The sequence below is a fragment of the Hakea prostrata genome, chromosome 3 (assembly GCF_041222555.1).
Source record: "Hakea prostrata isolate BN-2017 chromosome 3, UWA_Hpros_2, whole genome shotgun sequence".
Taxonomy (NCBI): domain Eukaryota; kingdom Viridiplantae; phylum Streptophyta; class Magnoliopsida; order Proteales; family Proteaceae; genus Hakea; species Hakea prostrata.
The window spans coordinates 71,455,619-71,479,346 of record NC_142602.1 but is presented as its reverse complement, the minus strand read 5'-3'; the positions used below and the strand labels follow the sequence as shown (position 1 = coordinate 71,479,346).

General features: G+C 39.2%; 1 long non-coding RNA gene across 2 annotated transcripts; it reads left to right on the top strand.

The window, feature by feature from the left end:
* Positions 1–403: 403 nt before the first annotated feature.
* On the top strand, positions 404–22,011 carry LOC149022959 (uncharacterized). 2 transcript variants are annotated; one of them, XR_016172491.1, is made up of 6 exons: positions 404–830; positions 913–1,100; positions 6,174–6,413; positions 19,900–20,048; positions 20,181–20,537; positions 20,888–22,011. It is a non-coding gene; the product is annotated as an uncharacterized LOC149022959 (long non-coding RNA). The 2 variants fall into 2 exon arrangements; XR_016172490.1 differs by lacking the exon at positions 20,888–22,011 and having other exon boundaries at positions 20,181–20,709.
* Positions 22,012–23,728: the final 1,717 nt, after the last annotated feature.

Sequence of the window (23,728 nt, the reverse complement as noted above, 5' to 3'; positions counted from 1 at the left end):
TGAATGTAGTGAAACAAATAAATTTTCAGGTACATTTACAACTCTCTCCCCCCTAAAATCTTCTTTGTAAGTGTTTCCATTAGATTTATTTTATTGAAATTTAATTTTATATTAAATTTCAAAATTAGTTCATTTTAATTGATTTGCTTGTGTGGGAGTCAGAGTTAAGGATGATAATCAGGCCCTTCATGACTTTAATCATGAGTGATGAGGTGGACTTATTCATAGCATGAGCTCAAATTCAAGTGTAAATTATCATTTACCCTAAATTTTTATTGTCATCTTAATGAGTATTTATAGCCATTATCATCGGTGGGATTAAACCAATTCAATGGATTAACTCCAAATAACTATAAGGTGAATAAGAGAATTCATATCTCCACTTAACAGGGGAAACACTCATCTTCACCTAGCCTTGATCCCAGTGAGAACCTCCCTGGCCAAGCCCTACCTGCCCCTCAATTATGAGGGTTTGGGCGCCAGACATGCTAGGGCGGGTTCAGACTTTCTGGGCCAAAGAGGTTCAACAGCGCCCAACTCTGTCGTTTACGTTTACCCAACGGCGAGATGCTACGCAGAACCGTCGACTCCTTCTTTATCCCCTATCGGTTCAGAAGCTATTGCGCTGTCCTCTAAAGGGGTTCAAAACAACTTAACTCGAATGTCAGTTCGCTAAACGAGTTGAGCTTCTCCTTGTGGCTTCTTCAATTTAACGTTTTCGATGTAAGATGAAAAATTCACAGGCAGATACAGCTCCCATTAGTTGCAAGGAAACTTATAATGTTGAGACGAAAAGTGATGGAACAATTGAAACCTTCAATGTTCATAAGGTGGCTGAAATTCCCATGTTTCTGACATATTCCAAGCTTTTGTTTCTCTTTTTCTGCTTTTATTCTAATGGATTTAGCGCAGGCAGATGATCAGGGAATGATTGAACAAAGTTGGCGACTCAGCACTCACGGCCTCTTCCAATGTCCGGAATAACTATAGTCGTGGCGGGAGCGGTATGCAATCCTCATTCGCTCCAGGGGTCAAGGATAAGATGATAGTTGCAGTCTTGTAATCATTGTTCGTTTCTTTTGATCAACTGGCATAAGAAGGTTTTTCTTCTTCCCCCTCTTCTCACTTCTATAGTTAATTCCATTATTTGGCGTGAATTAGTAATCCACATGCGAATCTGTGCCGCGCTGCAGCCCTGATTGGGCGTGCAATCAATTGGATTGTACAAAATTCATAGAATTCTTGTCCTACATTATGAAACCGAGCTTCTCTTTGAACATCCCTCTGTCTATACTTTTTATGGTTTGTAGGGAATGGAACTGGTTAATATACCCAGGTTGTTTACATTTGACTATTTCCTGAGCTAGTTCGAACTGAGGAAGCGCAACACTTTTGTTCTTTCTTCAATGACGTTTTAGTAATTGAGATATTACGTTTTCTTAATATGAGATTTTGAGACTGGTGAAGGTGGAAGAAGCAGTTCTTTGCAAAAGCAGTGTGGCCATATATGGGTGGAGAGAAGTGATACTAGATTCTTGAGGGACGCTTATAGAGAAGTGGCCTTAAGAACTTAATTTGTAAACATAGTCAATAAGGTTTACATGTATGGAATAGCAGTTCAACCATGGTCATCAATAATTGGACCAGATATCACCTCTTGAATTGGCTTTCTAAAACCAATCATAAAAGATCAGCTTAGACACAGTCTAGAACGGAGAGAGAAAATTGAGGTCTCATACCTGGATCTAGATGACCCTACCTCTCGTCCTAACATCCACTGCTGGTGAACATAACCTTTGAACTGAGTAAAATTCCATTGAATCAAATGCTGCTCCTGACTGATGATGGAATACAATTTGATTTATCTCTGTGGTTTGAACTTTGTACCCTCGGGTCTTTCTTTTAAAGCCATGTGGCCTTTCCTTCAAAGCTCGTACCATGAATGCCAAAGCAGCTGATTCGATTGCAATTTTGACTCCCAATGCCATCATATTTTTGCCATTCTCTTACACTCTCTTCTACCAATAGTTCGAGTAATGGATGCCAAATCTCAATGGTAATCTCACTTTACAAACCCTCTTTTGTCACTGACCCTTATCTATGTTTTATCTTGTGCAAACTGCCCCTCCCTTTGGTTTTGCTCCTATCTATCTTAATTTTCACTTGTTTCCAATTTCCTTCCCATATGTATTACTAAACACTCTTTTGTGTTTCTATTTGAATTCAATATAATGACTTTGTTATCCCTCCTATAGTTCTTTTATTTACATTTTTTTTCACCATAATTGTAATTTTTAATCTATTTATTGCTTTGTCATTCACCCTTTAGTTTTTGTATTCTGTTGTTTTCCCTTCCCCATGGTAGCTTATAGTAAAGTTCTTCATTAGCTCATCTATTATAAGAATGAAACCAATACCAAAGAGGTCCGAATTATTACATATATCATAATCGATTGGGAATGAGTCATCTGTTCCTTTATCTAACAAAAGGTATTTTTATTTTGCATGGTGCAATCATTGATCCCACAGTGTGGGAGCTTTGGCACTGGGTACGCCCTTTTTTAATCATTGATCCCGAAAGTTACTACAATAAATTAGGTAGGTCGCTAGCATGGTTCCCTATCCACAATTCTCGTATTGTACTGGAAGAGTTTTCTTGCAACATAGGAAGAATACTTGGCGAAACATGCTGCAATGGAGGGATAAAAGGTGGTGATCTCATAAGGGTGAGCTAACTCTAAAAACTCTCATCAAAGTTTGATTAATTGAATGTGAAGATTTTATCATCCCTCACTGATATAGGTGTCTTGTTGGCAAGCTTATATACGTCATATTTACTATACCTGTCATCTCATTTGCAATCGGATTAGTTAGTCAGCTCATGCATTCTCCTAAGAAAGATACATTGGAAGTAGTTTGCCGCATCTTGTGGTACCTTAAAGGAGCTCGAAGAAAGGTATTGGTTCATTGTTGTCATCAACACTTGACATTGTTAGGTATTCTGATGCTGACTGGGTAGGGGCTAATGGAGATCGAAGTTCTACTACTGGATACTGTACCTCTATTGGAGGCTTGTCACTTGGCGAACTAAGAAACAGATCACAATGGTTTGTTCAAGTGCTGATGCTGAATATAGAGCCATGGCTCACACTAGTTAGGGGTGCAAGTTTGGCCCTGGCGGCCCTGACCCGCCCTAAGCCCGCCCTGAGCCCGAATAGGGCTTGGGCTAAAGATTTTGGCCCTAAGGGCGGGTTAGGGCCAAAATATTCTGGCCCTGAACTAGGACCAAGGGCGGGCCTGGGATTACTCTCTGGCCCGCCCAGCCCATCCCGGCCCATCCCTGATTTTTAGCCCTGACCCAAGCCCTGATTTTGGCCCTGATCTTGGCCTTGATCTTGACCCTGACCCAGGCCCTGATCCTAGCCATGATTTTGGCCCCGATCCTAGCCCTGATTTTGGCCCTGATCTTGGCCCTGATTCTGGCCTTGATCCTGGCCCTGATCCTGGCCCTGATCTTGGCCCTGATATTAGCCCTGACCCTGATCCTAGCCCTGATTTGAGTCTAAAGACTCTGGACCCTCCACCCACATGGAGAGGAATTAATTGTCATACATATAGGTGGATACTTGACACGTGTCAAATTTTAAAAACATGATCATGTTTTGTAGAAAATTAATAAAAATAAACTATAACCTCATTACCAATGTAATAAGCATCTATTTGATTTTGGCCCTGATCCTGACCCTAATTTTGGCTCTAATCTTAATATTAATTTGACGATGATCATGTACTATAGTACTAGATTTTTACCCTGATCTTCATACTAACATTGATATGAGTCTTGATTTTGATATTTAGTCATTTTGATCATATTAGACTATAAATTCACTTTTTATATTATTTTTAAGGTAATTTTTATTTTTCCAACAAAGTCATTTTTAGTTCAAAAAAATATGGATTTTGTTTTTTGACTAAGGCGAGATAATATATTATAAATAATAAAAACTATTGCATAAAGAATTAATATCTAACAAATCTATACCCTAACTTCTCATCATGAATATCTAACAAATCTATTGTGATATTTCAAAAAAAATTATTAAAAACATATAGGTATGTTTGTAACTAAAACATCATTTTCTTTAATTATGAAAAAAATACTTTTTTTTGTTGAATACTAAATTATTGTCGATTTACTTGTTAACAAGGTTTTGAATATGATTTTTTTTTGTATTGAATAAAGATATTAATTTATTAAACAGTTGTGAATGAAAACATACCTACCTACGGCTTAAATTCTTGACTTTTGAAGATAATATTTTCATTTATTAGATTCCTTTTGAATTATGAATCTCTGATGTTTCTAAGTTTACAAAAAGAGTTTGTGTGACATTCTCTATAATTGACTTGACTTTCAAATATGCCTAAATTTAATTACAATTCTTCTCTCTACTTATTCTATTTCATGAATAATTTTAACTCTTTGCTGCTGGAGAAAAACCAAAGGAAAAAAAAGAGAGAGAGAGAGAGAGAGAGAGAGAGAGAGAGAGAGAGAGAGAGAGAGAGAGAGAGAGAGAGAGAGAGAGAGAGAGAGAGAGAGCAAATTAAAAAACCCTAGAAATTTGGATTTCTCTATTTCTCTAAAATCTAAATGGGTATAAATAGTTAAATACATATTGAATCTAAGTTTTGGATTATTTGTTGACATCTTTAATATTTTATTTTCCAGAATTGAGTTTGGAATTTAAGTATTTAATTACTTTAATATGTATTTTAATTACTACCTGTCTTACATTTGATATTTACGACCAAAGATATGGCCAATTAAAGCTAGGGACAAGGCCAATTAGGGCCTGGGCCAATCAGGGTCAGGGCCAATCAGGGCCAAGGCCAATCAGGGACAGGGACAGGGCCAATTAGGGCCAAGGACAGGGCCAATTAGGGCCAGGGACAGGGCCAATTAGGGCCAAGGACATGGCCAATCAGGGCCAGGGACAGGGCCAATTAGGGCCAGGGCCAGGGCCAATCAGGGCCAACCCATCCCGACCCGGCCCAATTAGGGCCAATTAGGGCGGGAATGGGCTTGGCTTGGCCCTGTAGGGCTTAAGGTCAGGGACAATAATTATTGGCCCTGAACTAGGGTTAGGGCGGGAATGGGCTCAAATTATACCATATAGGGCTGGGCTTGGGATTGCAAAAGCCCGGCCCAGTTGCAGCCCTAACACTAGTGCTGAATTAATGTGGGTACAATATTTTCTTCTTGAGTTTGGATTTCCCAATGTCTCAACCCGTGATGTTTTCTGACAATCAAGCTACGATTTATATTACTGGTAATCCTGTATTTCACGAGCATACAAGGCATATCGGTGTTGACTCTCTTTTTGTACAAGATGCTCTTCTCTAGAAGAAAATTGTCACTCCATTCGTACCCACTACAGATCAGCTTGGTGATATCGTCACCAAGCCCTTGTTTCGAGTTTGGACTTGCCTTTAAGGATAGTTGTTTCAAGCTGGGCATGGGAGACCTATATGCTCCCGCTTGAGGGGGAGTGTTAACGAGTTGTATTGTAAAGAGTGTGACCCTAGTGTACCATGGAGGTGCATGTGGGTTGTGCACATGCTGAGCTTATTTTCCTTTTGATTTCTTTCCTTGTTTAGTTTGTTTCATTTCTCTTGCTTCTGATTGTCTTTCAAGGAAGACTAGTTTAGGATTGCAGTATTATATTTTATTTGCTTGCTTTACAACTAGAGCTTATTTTCCTTTTCTTCCCTTGTTTAGTTTGTCTCATTTCTCTTCCTTCGGCTTGTATGTCAAGGAAGACTAGTTTGGAATTGCACTATTAGATATTATTTTGTTTCCTTTGTAACCAGATTTGAGGATATTCACAGATTTGGGTTTTATTTGTTTCCTTTGTAACTACATTTGGAGATATTCCAGATCTTTCAAATTTGGAAACTTACAGCAGTAAATACAGCCTGAGGGGGAGAGTTACAGCATGTGCAACTCTCCTTTTTCTCTTTCTTCTTCATCTCTTTTCTCATGTCCACCTCTTCTTCTTCTTCTTTGCTACTTCTGCTCTGAGCAACCTTTAATCACATTTTTGAATGCTAATACTTGATTGGATCAAAGCTTGTATGTTTGACATGTGTTTGTGCTCATCAAATTTGCATAGGTGGAGAGGGTAGAAGGTTCATTTCCCAATGGAAGATGTCTTCGTGGATGACACACTGGACACAACTTATGGCATCAAGGTTGATCTCATGGAGTTTGTGATTCCACCTGAATTTTTTGAAGACAGTTTCCCATCCTAAGGATCTTATCCTAAACATCAGTGAGCTGCTTGTGTACTGCTTTGGGCTTGAAACTGGATGTGCATCAGATCAAACTCATATCCAAATCCTATTAAACTCAAGTACGTGCTTCTCTTTTTTTTTTTTTTTTTTTTTTGGGGGGGGGGAGTTGGTGGGATCGAACATAAAGAAAAAGAAAACACTGTTCACAGACACCGTCCATGTGAACTTTGTTAGAGGCCATATTTGCCTTCCATTGGAGTGCTTTTAGAAGATCCTGTGGGCTCATCAAGTTGAGGTTCTAGAGAATGATTCAATCCTGATGCTGCTGTCATATAGTTTCTATTTTCAGTTTTAGAAGCTATATCTTGTCTCATCCAAGTAGTTTATAATTTCTGTTTTAAACCATTTTTATTTTAGCAATTTTTATTTGATGTTCGGAGCTACAGTTATGGAAAGTTTCTATTTTAGTTGTCTCTATTTTCGTAAGCTTCTATTGTAAAGGTAAGGTGTTTTAAGTCAGAATTGATTGGAGGAGATCTAAAGATTTGATTGCTTTTAGTTAGTTTACTTTCCTTTTCTTGTTCTTTCCTTATTAGGAGTAGATTTACTAGGATCTTATTTTCTTGTAAGATTCCCACATTGAGAGGATTTTTTTTCTTGGATGAATAAATAAATTCATTACCAAAGAGAATAAAGGAAATACAGGAACACAAGGGATAAAGCCCAGGCAAAGTGAGACTGAGGGCTCAACTAACAAGCAACCTAAATGGTGTTGAGCCTAGCAACAATAAAAACAAATGAGTCACACAAGCACAAGTGGTCCAAAGCCTTACCAATCTGACCAGAAAATACAACCAAAAGTGGACCAAATGGCAACAGACCCAACAAGACCGACGCAGTCTCCTGATCGATCGGAGACACAAAAAGCCTCCAGAGCAACGATGTGCAGGACACAGCGGGGACCGATGCAGCACCACCACAGATGCTAGGGAAAGTAGCATCACAATATTGAGACGAAGAACAAGGAGAATAAATCAGAGTTCAAAAATAATTTGGAGAGTTCAATGACGATGGCCCTTATGGCTTTCCCCCAAAGCCAGAGAGGCCATCAAAGGCTGGAATCCTCAATGAATAGAAGTGAACCCCTGAAATAGAAAGGGAAAGGGCGAGAGAAGGTGAGACAGAGGGAGTAAGAAGAAACTGGATCTGAGATCAAACCCGATTCGGAGATAACAGCAATGGTAGCCCTCATGGCTTCCCCCAACCCTGGAGAAGCCATCAAGGACAAGAACCCTCGACGAAGAAGCTGAAACCAGAAACATAACAGGAGAGGGTGAGAGGAGACATAGAGGGAGGAGATGAGTCCAAATCTGGGAATGAAATTGAATAACGATGGCCCTCATGGCTTTCCCCTTGACGCTAGAGAGACCATTGAGGACAGAAACCCTCAATGACCCAAGACAGAACCCTGAAACAGCCTACACCTTCTTCTGCTTCTTTATATATATATATATATATATATAATTTTCTTATTTATTTATTTGTTTGTTTTCTGAACTGAGAGGAGAAGGATTGGGAGGATTTTATTTGTTCTGTATTTGGTAAGTTCTAAGTGTAAATAAAGCTACTGCTGTGTCCTTCAGACATAAGTTAGGATTCTTTGGACTCTTCCAACATGGTATTAGAGCCAACTTTAATCCATCATTGAGCACCATCCTCTTTCTCAATTGTAGAGCACAAAAAGAAAAAAGGGCATCACAAAGACTCACCTTTGCTTCTTCACATTTTTGCCATCGTTGCAAGCTCCTCCTTTTCTTTTTCCTCATCGCCTACAACCAAAACAAGAACTGCAACCTCCATTGAATACCCAACCTTCATCTTTTAGACTCATCAACACCACCAAACCCATTGCAACAACCTTGTGACTCTACCTGTACCAGCAACCCATCGTTGTTCTTTGTTTTAACTTCCTTTCGATTGACTTTGCAACTTCTCTGCAGCTCACTACTTGCAACTTGCATCGAGTTTTTGTTTCCTATTTTGAATCGTGAAAACCTCTAACCTGAAGAAATACAAAAGAAACCTGAATACCATTGCCTTCTTCCTCCACCATAACCATCGAACCCAACCTGGAGGTTTCGTCTTCTTCCCTCTCAATTGAATAATCGCCTCAAGTTTTCCTTTTCTCCCTGTCGAAGGAAGAAAAAGGGAATAGACCCCACTAAACTGAACCAGAACCAGACCTAATGTGGACATATCGACCCAACAAAAAAACCTAAACTAGAATCCCCCCCCCCCCCCCCCAAAAAAAAAAAAAAAACCCTATGCATTGATGTGAACATAGATTGAATCCCCCAGCTGAATCCTAAAGTGGGCCCCAAGAGCCACCTAAGCCTGCTGGCCGAACCCACTTCGAGGGTATTTTTGTCATTTTCTTGCCCCCTTTAGGGTCTAGCTAGAATCCCCTCGATCCAAGGGTTATGGGTCATTAATTTTTTATTTGGGTTAGTAGTTTGGGAGTTGCAATCCATTTTAATTTCTTGAGTTGTGTTCAATTAGGTCAAAGTTGTGGATAAGATAAGACTCTTTTACAAGAAGGGTTCTTATCTTTTAGGAGTTTGCTTTTGATTAAGAGTTGTCCTTCAGTAATAGAGTCTAATTCAAAGAGTCCATGTAATGAGGTGGGATCCTAATCTATAAAGGTATCCCACCTAGAGTCCAAGTCTTATAATTAATTAGATTCCAATCTAAGGGTTTTTGGTCAAGTGGTGGGATCCTTATCCATTAGGGTATCCCAATCCAAGTTAAGAGTTTTTTTGAAGGCTACAAATAGCCTATTAGTTCATCGTAATTTTCAGTTTTGATGATTAATAAAAATTTTGAGTTTTGGGAATAGGGTTTCCTAGTTGAGGGGGCCCTAGTAGAAACTGTTCAAGTTCAAGCTTATTCTTCTCCATTCCAGCAGTCTACAAGCAATCATCAAGCAACCAACAATCATTCACAGTTTCCTACAAGTAAGTAGCAACCCCAGCCCCTTCCTAAAACCCACCCTCTTCTTCTAGACCACCATCAAGCTTTTCCTCGCCTCCCCATATACCTCTTTTTTATTTTCCATAGTTTTTCTGGAGTTTTGGACTTTTTATCAGACCCTAAATTCAAGGTTGGATCTGCGGAAATCTAACTGTTAGATCTGTCCCAAATTTTAGTAACATCATCCCCCTTACCTTAGTGACCTTCCATCCTAATTTCAACCCAATCGGACCAAACCCTAAAACCTAACCGAGAGTCTTAAGCCAATAAAGAAACCTTGTTTGAACCATAGCCTTAAAAGTTAAATCTGAAGTTGTAAAACAACAAAATCAGAGTTAATTCTAGTCTAACCGAACCCTTTACTTATTCCATACTCAACCCTAGAAGCCTTAAAACACCCAAACCCTAGTTTTCAGACATTTTTGTTAAAATTTCAGATCTGAGTTCAGATTACAATAGGGTTTTTTAGAGTCATAGAATACCCTAAACACCATAAATCAACATTCCTCTTTGCTTGAATTCTTGGGCAGCCCTTAGATTTAGGGAAATTCCCAAGGGTTTACATCATGCATCTTATGTCATAAATTAAAAGAGAAGAAAGAATTTTTTTATGACTAACTTTTGGTAGTGTCTTTCTCCTACTAAAATATTTTCCCCTTAGTTTATGACCTTTTTTGGTTCCTATGATGGCCGATACAATCTCCTCCGCCTCTTTTGGTACATCTAGGATGGAGGATCCTCCTGTTTATTCTGTTTCTCGAGATCAAGATTTTTTTTTCTCCTTTAGATTACCAATGTGAAGCTTAATGGGACAAATTATCTTCTCTGGTCCCATTCTATTTCCCTCGTGGTCAATGCTCGTGGGTTGGCTGGCTTTCTTTATGGGAATTCTATTAATCCACCTATGTCTAGTATAGCTCAAGATAAGTGGGAGACAAATGAATGCTTGGCTATGATATTTTTCCTTAATTCCATTGAACCAAGTATTGCTGAGAGTTATCTTCTTCTTCTTGATGCTTCGACGATTTGGAAGGTTGCAAAGGAAATATACTCCAAGGTTGGTAATGATGCACATTGCTTTGGGATCCGAAGGAAGATTCATTAGTTACAATAAAAGGAGCTAACCTTGTCTCAGTACTGCAACACTTTTCGAGGCTATTATTAGACCTTGATTGGTTTTCATTGTGAGGAGCTTACCCTGTCTCCCGTTTTATCTAAGTTGTTTCTTGATTTAGTTAAAATATGTAATTTGAATGATTTTCATTGTGAGGCTTGCATTCTAGTTAAACATACGAGACATTTTTACCTTATTTCAGACCATCATAGTCATATTCCTTTTTCATTTATTCATTTTGATGTGTGGGGTCCTTCTCGGACCGTGTCTTTGTTTGGTCATTGATGATTTGTTACCTTTGTTGGTTGTTATTCTAGGACCATATGGGTTTTTACTTCACCAAAAGAGTGAAGTTTTCTCATGTTTTCAAAATTTTCATAATATGGTTAGGACTCAGTTTGGGGCTATAGTAAAAAAGCCTTCATACAGATAATAGGACCGAGTATTTGGGTGGAGCATTCCCTTCTTGCCATGCTGACCATGGCATCATACACTAGACTAGTTGCGTCGACACTCCACCTCAAACTTGGGGTTGCCGAACACAAGAATAGACATCTCCTTGAGTTAGCACGCTCACTTATGTTTATTATGCATGTGCCTCCTCGGTGATGTAGTTTTGACTGCGGCATATCTAATTAACCGAATGCTTTTCTGGGTTTTAGACTAGCCCCCTTTAGGTCCTTTTCGGGACAACAGCCTCTTCCACGTAAGGTTTTTGGCTTTGTTGCCCTTTTTTGAAACCACTATGTTCATGGCAAGTTAGATCCTTGTGGGTTAAGGTACATTTTCTTGGTTTCTCCTCCTACACAGATGGGGTATAAGTGTCACCATCTTGATTCTCATCGTTTTTTTGTCTTCATGGTTGTTGTGTCCCAGGAACAAGTTCTTTTTCCCCCCTACACCTCTCCAGGGGGAGAGTCGTAGTGAAGAGGTTTTGGTGTTGGTTCTTCCTATTGATATTTCTCTCGAGATTCTTGTAGATGATCCTCCTTTCGAAGATGGACTGATCAAAAAGGAACAATTGGTGGATGATGTGCAGGGGAAGCCTAGACCTTTAAAGACCTATCAAAGAAAGCAGTGAGTGATCCCTTCTAAACTGAGCCAGTTGGAAGCTTTGGTTCCTAGTCACGATGAATCTGTGCCTCCAAGTGAGTTTGTCTCTGACCCTTCTTTTGATCTTAGTTATAAACTTTCCAATTTTATTGAGAAAGCAACCTCAGACTTGCACCAAGCATCCTATTTCCAATTACGTTTCATATGAGTCCTTATCCCCATAATTTCAAAGTTTCATTTCCTCCTTGTCCTCTACTTTAGTTCCTTACATGTGGCAAGAAACATTATCTCACTCAAATTGGAAGAAAACTGTGGATGAGGAAATGTGAGCTTTGGAGAAAAGCAAATCGTGGGAATTCGACTTTGTCTTAAGGAACGCGGACTGTTGGGTACAAATGGGTGTTTGTGATCAAGCACAAGGCAGACGGGGACACTATTAAAAGGCAAGGCAAGATTGTTGGCCAAAGGCTTTACTCAGACTTATGGCATTGACTACCAGAGACATTTGCCCTTGTTGCTAAGATGAACACAGTTTAGACTATTCTTTTATGTGTTATGAATTAAGGGTGGAGTACACAACAGTTAGATGTGAAGAATGCTTTTCTACATGAAGAACTCCAAGAGGGGGTGTACATGGATGTTCCACTTGGGTATTTTACTGCCAAGACTCATGGAAAAATGTGCAAGTTGAAGAGAGCATTGTATGGGCTGAAGCAATCTTTGAGAGTGTTTTTCGAACGGTTCCATATGGCCGTGATTGCTAATGGCTATAAGTAGAGTAATGAAGACCATACTTTGTTCATCAAGAGAGATGGTCCCCACACTATTGTGCTTCTAGTATGTGTAGATGATTTTGTGATCACAGGCAACAACGGGGTTGAGCATTCAGCATTCAAGATTTTTTTGGGAACTGAATTTGAGATCAAAGATATGGGGAAGCTCAGATATTTCTTAGGGCTAGAGTTGGCGTATTTTACTAGTGGTGTATCTCTCTCTCTCAGGAAATATACTCTAGATCTTCTCGAGGAAACTGGGATGCTAGGGTGTGAGCTTTGCTGAGACTCCTATTGAGCCTAACCTACATTTAAAGGCAAAAGAGGGAGAACCGGTTTGAGTAGATGAGGTATCACAAGTTGGTGGAAAAGTTGATCTATTTGTCTCATACCAAGCCAGACATCACATTTGCAGTCAATGTTGTTAGCCAATATATACATGATTCCTACTCCTCTCACTTGGACATGAAGTATCGTATCTTGAGGTACTTGAAAGCCACTCCAAGAAAAGGGATTTTGATTTCAGCTCATGGATGCTGGAAGATTGAGGCATATACAAATATAGTCTGGGCAGGATGTCTAGTTAACAGGAGATCTACCTTTGAATATTGTGTATATGTGGGAGGTAACTTAGTGACTTGGAGATGTAGGAAATAGGCTGTGGTTGTGAGGTCAATTGTTGAGGTAAAGTTTAGGGTAATTTCTCAAGGCATTTGTGAGGTAACATGTGTGAAAGTGCTGCTTTAGGAAATCGGGTCAGATTCATAGGTTCCTACATAGTTGTACTTAAGAGTCTTAGACAGTAAGTTAGCGATCAACATAGGTCACAACCCACTACAGCATGACAGGACCAAGCATGTGGAGATTGACAGACTGTTTCATCAAAGAGAAGATTGAGGCTTGGTTGATCCATATCACTTTTGTTAATTTAGACAAGCACTAGGCTGATGTGCTTACAAAGAGCTTAAGCACGGAGGTGTTTAGTAGCATCAATGGCAAGTTGGGCATGATAGACATTTATGCTCCAACATGAGGGGGAGTGTTGTAAGTCAGACTCGATTGGAGGAGATCTAGATATTTGATTAATTTTAGTTAGTTTATTTTCCTGTTCTTATTCTTTCCTTATTGGGAGTAGATTTGTTAGGAACTTATTTTCTTGTAAGATTCCCACATTGGGAGGATTTTTTTTCTTCTGTATTTGGTTAGTTTTAAGTATAAATAAAGCTCCTGCTATGTCCTTCAGATACAAGTCAGGATTCCTCCAACTCAAAATAACATAAGGTGGTCAAGCTATAAATAGAACCCCTCTGCTGTACTAGAAAAATGGAACTTTGTCAATGGAATTTCCTGTTGCTTGTTTGCAAGTGGTTGGTCTAAGAACTTTCTTTCGTAGCTCAGATAGTTGTGGATGAGGGGTCCAAGTCTTGGATAGCCTATAATCCTTATCCCCTTTCAAGGCTATAGAAGTTTAGTTCTTAATTTTTTTTCATCCTTGTTGAGTTGATCCTTGCTATGATCAAATCCCCCGCTGGTTTTCCTAGTTGAAGTCGACTTTTGCATTAGAGCCCTCCCATGAACCTTAGAACCTCCTATTGAGCTCATATAGAAGATCAACCAAATCAAGATAGTGGAGTTCTTTGTCACCCATTTATTATTTGTTCGATCACTTGAGGTAGAAGCCTGAACAGTACTGACAATGGAAATCTAGGTGTTGGAATGCTAAAGGCAATTTGAGTAGGATAAGAGCCACTTTAACCACTAGCCGAAGTTTTCATAGGTCATCTAACTTCTAATGGCATGATACTGGAGTTAGTTTAATTAGTTTAATATTTGACCTAGTAGGTTTTGCTAAACCAGGATGTCAAGCGGGCCATGCAAAAAATGGCATACATCAATTCGACCCACAAGTCCTGTTGTGTCTTGAAGGTGTCTTTGAGATTTTCAAATTGTTGGAAGAGTTGGAGGAATCTTGACTTGTGTTTGAAGGACATGGCAAGAGCTTTATTTATACAAAAAAACTTACCAAATATAGAACAAACCAAGTCTTCCCAGTGTGGGAATCTTACAAGAAAAATAAATCCTAGTTAATCTACTCCCAATAAGGAAATAATAGAGAAGGAAAGTAAATCACCTAAATATACCCAAATCAACTAATACACCCATATCTCCTCCAATCGATCTTTCCTTACGACACTCCCCCTCAAGTTGGAGCATAGATATTTATCATGCCCAACTTGCCTATAATACTACTGAACATCTTGATGCTTAAGCTCTTTCCAAGCACATCAACTCGCTGCTTGTTTGAGGTAACAAATGTGATATGGATTAACCCAACCTAAACCTTCTCTTTGATGAAATCTTTGTTAATCTTCACATGCTTGGTCCTGTCATGTTTTACTAGGTTGTGAGCTATGCTGATTGTTGACTATCTAAGTACAACTATATAGGGATATCAGAATCTGACCCAATCTCCTGAAGCAACCCTCATGCCCTAAACAATCTCTCTAAACTTGACTTTGACATTGGACCTCACAACTACAACTTGTTTCTTACTTCTCCAAGTCACCAAGTTACCTCCCACATACACACAATATCTAGTTGGAGTTTGTCATAGGAAAGTGGCGCTAGAGTACTCAGGGTGTCAGAACTAGCTTGGTTTGCAGATGCTTGGTTGCTGCCTTATTTCCAATCCTACCCTCTCCACAGGAATTTGCTGGTCGTCCATGCAATTTCCAATACTTGTCTTCTGTATGACGCTTTTTTCCATAATTCTTATACTTCACCAGAGCATGAGAATCACTTGAACTAGATTTATTATTGCCAAAACCAGCCACTAATGCAAACTTGTTAGATGTCTGAGTGTGTACCATAGTTATCCTTTGACTATCACTATTATCAACCATAGCATAAGCTTTCTCTAGAAAGGGAAAAGGCTCCCGAAATAGTATGTGCTCGAATTGGATCATATTCAACATTTAGTCTCGCCAGAAAATCATACACTTTGAGGTTGTCTTCCCACTTCTGATAGGCAGTCACATCCACATCATAGGATGGAGTAAAACGGCCGTAGAAGTCAAGGTGAAGAGTGTTGTAGTATTGTGATAGGTCCCTAGTATCACGAGTCTACACTCGACAGGGAAAGCAAATCCCTAATTCTAGGGAAGGAAACGATTGGCAGATTTGAAGAGTCCTATTGTATTCAGGTTACTTTTTAGGATTAGATTGAAGAGTCATATTACATTCAGGTTAGAGTCATATTACATTCAGGTTACTTTTGAAGAGTCCTATTCGAATTCAGGTTACTTTTGAAGAGTCCTATTCGAATTGGGATGATTTTGTTACTTAATATTGTTTGAACGTAATTGCTATAAATAGGGGGAAGGAAGAGTAGAAGAGAGATGTTTTGAGATATAGAGAGAAGTTTATGTGAGAGCCATTGCTCTTGGGTAGCCGTAGGAATCACCTACTGCTGGTAGAATCTATTGTTTCTTATTCAACTTTTATTCAAAGTCCCTTTTTTCTTCTTGAGTTATTCCACCTTGTTAAGTAGCCTCATTCAGGTACCTAACAAATTGGTATCGAGGCTGTAACGATCCAGGGAGGTGATATGGCTTTATCTCTGTTTTCTGGTGATGGAAAAGCGCATGAGTGGTTAATAGAAGTCGAGCAATTTTGCCGGCAACACCAAATTGAGTGTGAGTATTGGCTTGGAATAGCTCTCGAGCATTTGGATGGCGATGCACTTGATTGGGTATACAAAAGGTCTTGGCAGAAGTTGGATTGGGTAAGTTTCAGAGAAGCCCTGCAGATTGAGTTTGGTGATGACCAGGTGACAGATGTGTGTGTGACTTTGGAAAACAACCAGGAAGAAGTTATGAGAGCTATTACAGTGGTCGAGATGGGAGACCAAGTACATCCAACGGAAAGGCTGCCGAATGAAATCGCCGAAAGAGATCAAACGAGTACTGCGGTGGTTGCAGGCCATATTTGGAGAAGAGAGAAGAAGAGAATGAGAGAAATCGTTGTTGAAACCTACCGGATTAATTCCGCAACGAGGGAAGATGACGCTCGATCACCGGTTTGCAAGAAAGCGGGGGATCGAAAGACGCCAGAGGCCATCGCTGGAAACCAGCAAGCGGTGGCGAGAGCTGCTGTTCGTAGGAGAGGAAGACGAAGATGGAGATTTAAGGTTTTTGGGGTTGGTTCGGTTCACCTCAAACCGGTTCGTGGGTTTGGTCCAATCCCTATGAGCCAAAGATTGTGTTATTTGGGCCTCAATCAGTTATGTTTCGTCTCAAACTTAAGGCCCAAACAAACCCAACACAAAGACTGGGCCGCTAGACCCCCAAAGAAACCCCCTTGGGTCAAGCCCACTCCATTAAACCCCAGCAGAAGAGATTTTCAGATTTTCACCTTGAGGACAAGGTGAAACTGTTGGAGGGGAGTATTGATAGGTCCCTAGTATCACGAGTCTACACTCGACAGGGAAAGCAAATCCCTAATTCTAGGGAAGGAAACGATTGGCAGATTTGAAGAGTCCTATTGTATTCAGGTTACTTTTTAGGATTAGATTGAAGAGTCATATTACATTCAGGTTACTTTTGAAGAGTCCTATTCGAATTCAGGTTACTTTTGAAGAGTCCTATTCGAATTGGGATGATTTTGTTAATTAATATTGTTTGAACGTAATTGCTATAAATAGGGGGAAGGAAGAGTAGAAGAGAGATGTTTTGAGATATAGAGAGAAGTTTATGTGAGAGCCATTGCTCTTGGGTAGCCGTAGGAATCACCTACTGCTGGTAGAATGTATTGTTTCTTATTCAACTTTTATTCAAAGTCCCTTTTTTCTTCTTGAGTTATTCCACCTTGTTAAGTAGCCTCATTCAGGTACCTAACATATTGAGATAGGGTAAAGCTCCTTTTGTTGTAACTGGTGAATTTTCCTTCGGTTCTCAAAGCACTATGCATCATTACCAACTTTAGAATATGTTTCCTTGAGAACTTTCCAAATTGTGGCAGCATCTGGAAGAAGAAGGTAACTCTTAGCAATACCAAGCATTCATCTATCTCCTGCTTATCTTAAGCTATACCAGGTGTAGAAGGCTTGATAGAAGTTCCATTAAGATGGCCAGTAAGATCACAAGTACCAACTGCAAGTGAAACATAGCAAGACCAGTGAAGATAATTAGTCTCATTAAGTTTAACAGTGGTCATCTGTAAAAAGGGAAGAATCATGATCCCAAGAAGCTGAAGAAACGGGAGGATTCTCTATGTCATATACACCAGAAGAGGTGGAGGAGACTGTATCAGCCATCGCAGTGACAAAAAAAAATTAGATCAAGGACTAGGGGAATAAATTTTTAGTAGGAGAAAAAAAAATTACTCACTTTTATTTTTTTTTTTGGTTAAATGACAAAGCGCATGGTTCTGGGTGGGTTTTTTTTGGTTCTGGTTCGATTGGGTTCATTGGTCAATGGTTTTGGGTTTTGACCATGGTTGAAATAGTGCTGGTTTTTTGGGTCTGGTGAATCAGTGATGGTTTTGGGTTCGAAGCAGCAATGGTTGCAGAAAAAAAACCAAATACAGCAGATTGCAGAAGAAAAAAACCAAGACAGCGATGGAAAAGGGAGGGTCGATTGAAAGAAGCAGAAAAAAATGATGAAGAAACAGCAGAGACGATGGAGTTTGGATGGTTACAAGTTGCAGGGTGGAGTAGCAGAAGAAGAAAATTGGGTTGCAGAGTTCAGGATGATGGTGGTGGAAATGCTAGAGGGGTCAGGCGATGCTTCTGGTGGTGTTGCGATCGGTCTGGTGGTGGCTTTTTGGTGCTCGATGGAGGTTGCGGGGATGACAGAATTGTAATGAAGAAGAAGAAGCACAGGTGAGTCTCTGCGATTATTTTTTTTCCAACTTTTTTCTTCTGCACTGCGATTGAGAGAGGCTGAGAAAGAAGGTGCTCAGTGATGGATCATAGTTGGCTCTGCTTCCATGTTGGAAGAGTTGGAGGAGTCCTGACTTGTCTTAAAGCTTACCAAATACAGAACAAACAAGTCTTCCAATAATAACAGAAAAGGAAAGTAAATCTGAGTTAATCTACTCCAAGAAGGAAATAACAGAAAAGGCACCTAAATCTACACAGATCAACTAATAATCGCAGATCTCCTCCAATCGATCTTTCTTACAACACAAATTGATATTTTGTGGGCCTAGACTGTTAATCAATATTTCTGGGGTGTTTTGGTCTTTACTGTATTAGGGTTTTCTATTTTGTCATAAATTGAAGTTTTCTCCATCTGAGTTGTGTGGAATAAAATATAGCTGTATTCTTCTTCTTCATAGTCAAAAAGCAACTGTTCCTTGGCCAAGGACTACGAGATTGGGGGTGAACCACGTAAAATCTTCTCTTGTATGTGGTCATTCTTTTATCCTTCCATCTTGCTGCATTGTTTTCTTAACTGTGGGGAGTAGAAACCTACCTAAACACTCCTCAACACACATAAAAAAGTTCCAGCAGGAGGAACAAAGACAACTCAAGTGAACTCTTCAAGGTGTAGCATCATCTTATAACATTTCTAGAAGTCTAAGCAACATAGCTTACCATCATCATGCAGCCAGAAGCATCACACATGCCATTTCAACAACAACGAGATATAAATACATTGCTGGCAGTACCTTCCGAACTCTGTTAGGGTGGACTGATAAATTAGAGGTTCCTGGTTCTTTAGCCTATACCTCTGCCCCTGGTTCCCATGTCAGCTGATATGAAGTGTGGTGAAAAAACTTATTTAACTACGAGATTGGCTGTTCTATCCATTCAAGGGCGCAAGTCATGGGTCAAATAGATGGTGGTACACTTGCTAAGTACTTCCCAGGTTTCCTAGTTAAAATTAAGCACACATTGATTCTACTAGTACTGTGCAATTTCTATTTATTTGGGTTTGCTCATGTTATTTTTTTGATTACTATAGATACTCACATGGGAACTAGAATGATGTATAACGAGTGTAAGTCAACCCTGGGTTTCTCTAGGAATGTAAGTCGACCCTGGGTTTCTCTTTCTCTACCCAATAGGCATAGATATTGTGGTGCCACAGGATTGCTGCCGAATTTTTTTAGAGAAGCTATACGTGATTTTCCATTTTCCTGCAATATACAGCTGGGTACACATCTGGCCACTCGGCTGACACACCATATTTAAATTCTTACCTTGAATAACTTTAATTTGCACCAGTTTACTCGCATGAAACAGTTCTGTTAAAGCACAAACTTCATTTGGAGAATATCAAATACATCCCAGTACTAAAGTCTTTTAGGGAAGGCAATGATAGTAATCATCTATTATACTGCAAATGCTCCACCCATTGCCGAGCAAGTATTGTGGGAGGATTAGAGGAAATGTTAAGGTCCCCTTCCCTGCTGTGGGGCTAGACTCCAATTCAATCTAGAGCCTGTGTGACTTGTCAAGTTTTTAGCGTGATGTAATGCAGTTGTGATTTTCTCTGATTTGTAATCCATGAATTGATTTTGTACTCTGATTTGTAATCCATGGATTGATTTCTTTCTCTCAGTACTTATGCTTATTGTTTCTGCTTTTCCAAGAGAAATGTTGACTTCTTGACATTTTTTGATTATCAGATAGGAGAGATGGTACAGAGGACAAAACTCTAGGAGAGATGGAGGACCAGAAGTCCTTGACCATGACTATATATGAAGTGGGCAGGAAATGCTACAACCAAATCAAGGAATGAGTGTCTCACATTCTGCTTCTTCAGATAATGAATCAGGTTCTTTTCTTTTGGCTGAATTTGTTTCACGATTGTCTCCTTGTGTGGGTGTTTTACTAGATATTTTATGTGGGTTATTGTGACAATGGTTCTTTAGTAAATGTCTTTTTCCCTTTTTCCATTTTTGCTCAGATAAGACTACAAGCGCTGGTGATATTGTGGTGAAGTGAGTTATGAAGGAAAACATTTTGCTGAATGGAGACATCACACGAAGACAAAACTTCTCTGGCAATTTAAGCTTGCCGTTTTGGCTGGCTTATGGAGAAGAATAGAACCTCCAGATTCATTGATTTAGCAAGACAACTCCAGACTTGTTGCTGACTATTTAGTTTCCTTGCAGTGTTCTACTGAAACAGCACCAGCAGTCTGTGGATTGTCAAAGTACATCACTACTTTATTTTCCTCATCAATCTTCACTACAACTGTTCTGAAGTGTATTGAATGGTATCTTTTTATTCTCCTTTAATCCCAGACAGAGCCACCTTTAAGGTAATGGATCCTATATTCATTTGCATCTGTGGTTTATACTTTCTTGTGAGGAGCACAAATGGGCAAGTATGGTTTAAGAAACCATGCTGAGGGTCCTCCATTCTTAGAACGGAAAATGGAGCCAAGACAATTGGTACTCGTGATAATTCTCATTGCCCTTTTTTTTTTTTTTTTGGGGGGGGGGGGGGGGGGGGGGAGATTTTTGGTCTTATTCTTTTGAGGTAAAAGTATAATTCTTGAATCTGGTTCAAACCCGGATCTCTGGACCGTTTTGATCTTCTGAATGAATTTTATCACTAATATCTCTTGTATACAATGGGATTCTAATACCCCTTCAATTTGGATTGCAGGACCATGTTTACCTGAACTAAGTGAGTTCCTTTGGATGTTTTGTTTGATAGACAAAAGGTGTTAATCTTTTGCATAAATGGGGTTGACTCAAAGCTTCTACAGATATGCATGCTGTAGTGGAAAGCCTTAAGAGTAGCAGCTAGTTGTGGCGTTTTTGAGAATTATCCTTTCTATAATTATTAACTGTCTCTAGCCATGGCTTTCCCTGCACTGGCTACGCAGTGGCCTTATGACTTAATTCCCCAATTTTTGAACCTTGTTAATGAGGGAATTATTATCAATCCTCATATATTTACTTCCAATGTATATGGCCCTACTATTGGGGTCGATTGCTGCTGTCAAATTATAGCCTCTTTGAGTTTTTTTCTTTCTTCTCTCTCTCTCTCTCTCTCTTGATATAAAGACTATTTTTATATATGGGGATGAGGATATTATATATACCATCAGTAAGAGTCAGTATTGTATATTATATATACAATGATATTTTATATACCATTACTAAGAGGAATGGAGAGTAATGGACAAAAGCTGAGAAGTTTGAGCTGTTTTGTAGCTTGGAGATTGTGGAGAGCCAGAAATGAAAGGGTCGTGAGCAAAAAGAAATGGACTGCAGAGGAAGTAATTAATGAATCAATTAAGGTCCATGAGGAATTTTGGTTGCGCAGCAAAAGAAAAAGGGAAGAACATTTAATGGAAATGTAATGAAGCCACTACTTTGCAACCGGATAGAGATAATTGAATCCCTCCTAATATTCATCCAGTGAAAGTGAACATAGATCCTTCTGAGCTTGGTTAAGATCAAATTGGGAGGTTCGGGTATTGGGATCCAGGGAGCAGATGGTTTACCTTTGATAGCAGTCTCTGACCCTACAAAGTGTGCATTGGCTCTTAAGTGTGAAGCACTAGCAGTAAGGACTGGACTTCTCTATGCCATGGGGGAAGGACACGATTGCATGATTCTAGAATCAGATTGTCAAAACATTAGTTTGGTACATCTCTGAAGTTTCCTCAACCCACCTCTATGTATTGCACCAATAGTACAGGATATACTTTATATTACTACTAGGTTCTTTGATTTGAACAAATTATGTACCTAGGAAATTCAATGGGGGTAGCGGATTTCCAAGCAAGAAAAGCCATCTTGGTTACAAGACAGACGGAATGGTGGTTTTCCGATCAGCGGTTATTAGAGATTTATTCGACCACTCCTATCTCTTGTCAATCCAGTTTAATACCATAAAAAATCAAGGGCTTCTTGTAAATAAGTTTTAAACATATTTACAACAATCCCCCACAATGGTTAAAATTTCAAATATAAAGGCTGAAGACTCAAGCAGCAATGAACACATTAGACACAATAGGAAACTTTGTTGTAGATGTCTTTCGGACTTGAATCTACACTAGATCAGATAAAGCACGCTACAGAGTACCGGTGAAGTTTGACTTCTTGAACCTATCCTCTTCAGTGTGGCTGGCTACTCCACCATTCATATCCAATTGGTCGACCTTCCTGCAACCCCTTTATAAAGAGAAATAGACATTTTATCGGCCTTGTCTTGAATCTTAGTCTCACAGATATTTAAGGAAGTTTGCCTGTGTAACATTTCCAACTGAAGGCGGTCTCACCCTCTATATCTGTTTAGGTCAGCATTAGGTGTGCACCACATCTGACACACCCCCACATTTAGTGAGCTACGCTTGATTAAGAGTTAGTCACTCATCCTATCAATGATATGGTGGTACTATTTTACTATATTTATTCAAATTGGGTATAGAAGTACAAACATCTAGTGACTTTGTTGCTTACCCTTTGAACCTAATTAAGGATTTAACCTCTTTACATAGGTTGGGTGTCCGTCACATGACCTATATCACAAGTCTTGATCCCATTCTCATAAATGTTTCATTAAAACCTCTTGTAGGCATAGCTTTAGTGAACATATCAGCTAAATTCTCATCTGATTTCACGTAATCAATTGCAATTGTTCATTCATCAATATATTGCCTTACAAGATTATGTCGAAGACGTATGTTTCTTCTTTTGCCATTATATACCCGATTCTTGGCTCTTCCTATAGCTGTTTTACTGTTACAGTGCAACAATTTAGGTGGCATTGGTTTGGGCCATAGAGGTATATCTGCAATCATGTTTCTAAGCCATTCAACTTCACTTCTAGCCTTTTCCAAAGCTACGAATTCTGCTTTCATTGTTGAAGATGTTCCACATGATTGCTTAACTGACTTCCATGAGATTGCTCCTCCACCTAGCATAAACACATATCCACTTGTAGCTAGTGTTTCTCTTGAATCTGAGATCCAATTAGCATCACAGACTCACAGTGTCCATCCAAAACAGGATTTCCACTATAGTGAAGTCCATAATGCATAGTACCCTTAAGATACCGAAGTAACCTTTCAATTCCAAGCCAATGCTCTTTACTAGGATTATGAGTATGCTGACTCAATTTTCCAACTGCAAGAGCAATATCTGGCCTAGTACAATTCATTAGATAAGTCAGATCCAATAATCTGTGAATATCTCTTTTGATTTACTGGTTCTCCAACATTTTTCTGAAAATTACTTTCCATAGTTAAAGGAGTTTTGAACGAACTAGAATCATAAAAACCAAATTTCTTAAGCACATTTTCCACATAATGAGCTTGAGAGAGTATAATTTCTCTTTCTTTTCTGATGATTCTAATTATCAGAATTGCATTAGCAGTGCCCAAATCTTTGGTGTCAAATAAAGACAATAACAATTTCTTAGTTTGATTAACTATTTCTAGGCTTGTTTCCATGATCAACATGTCATCTACATAAAGTAGAATAAAAACACCCT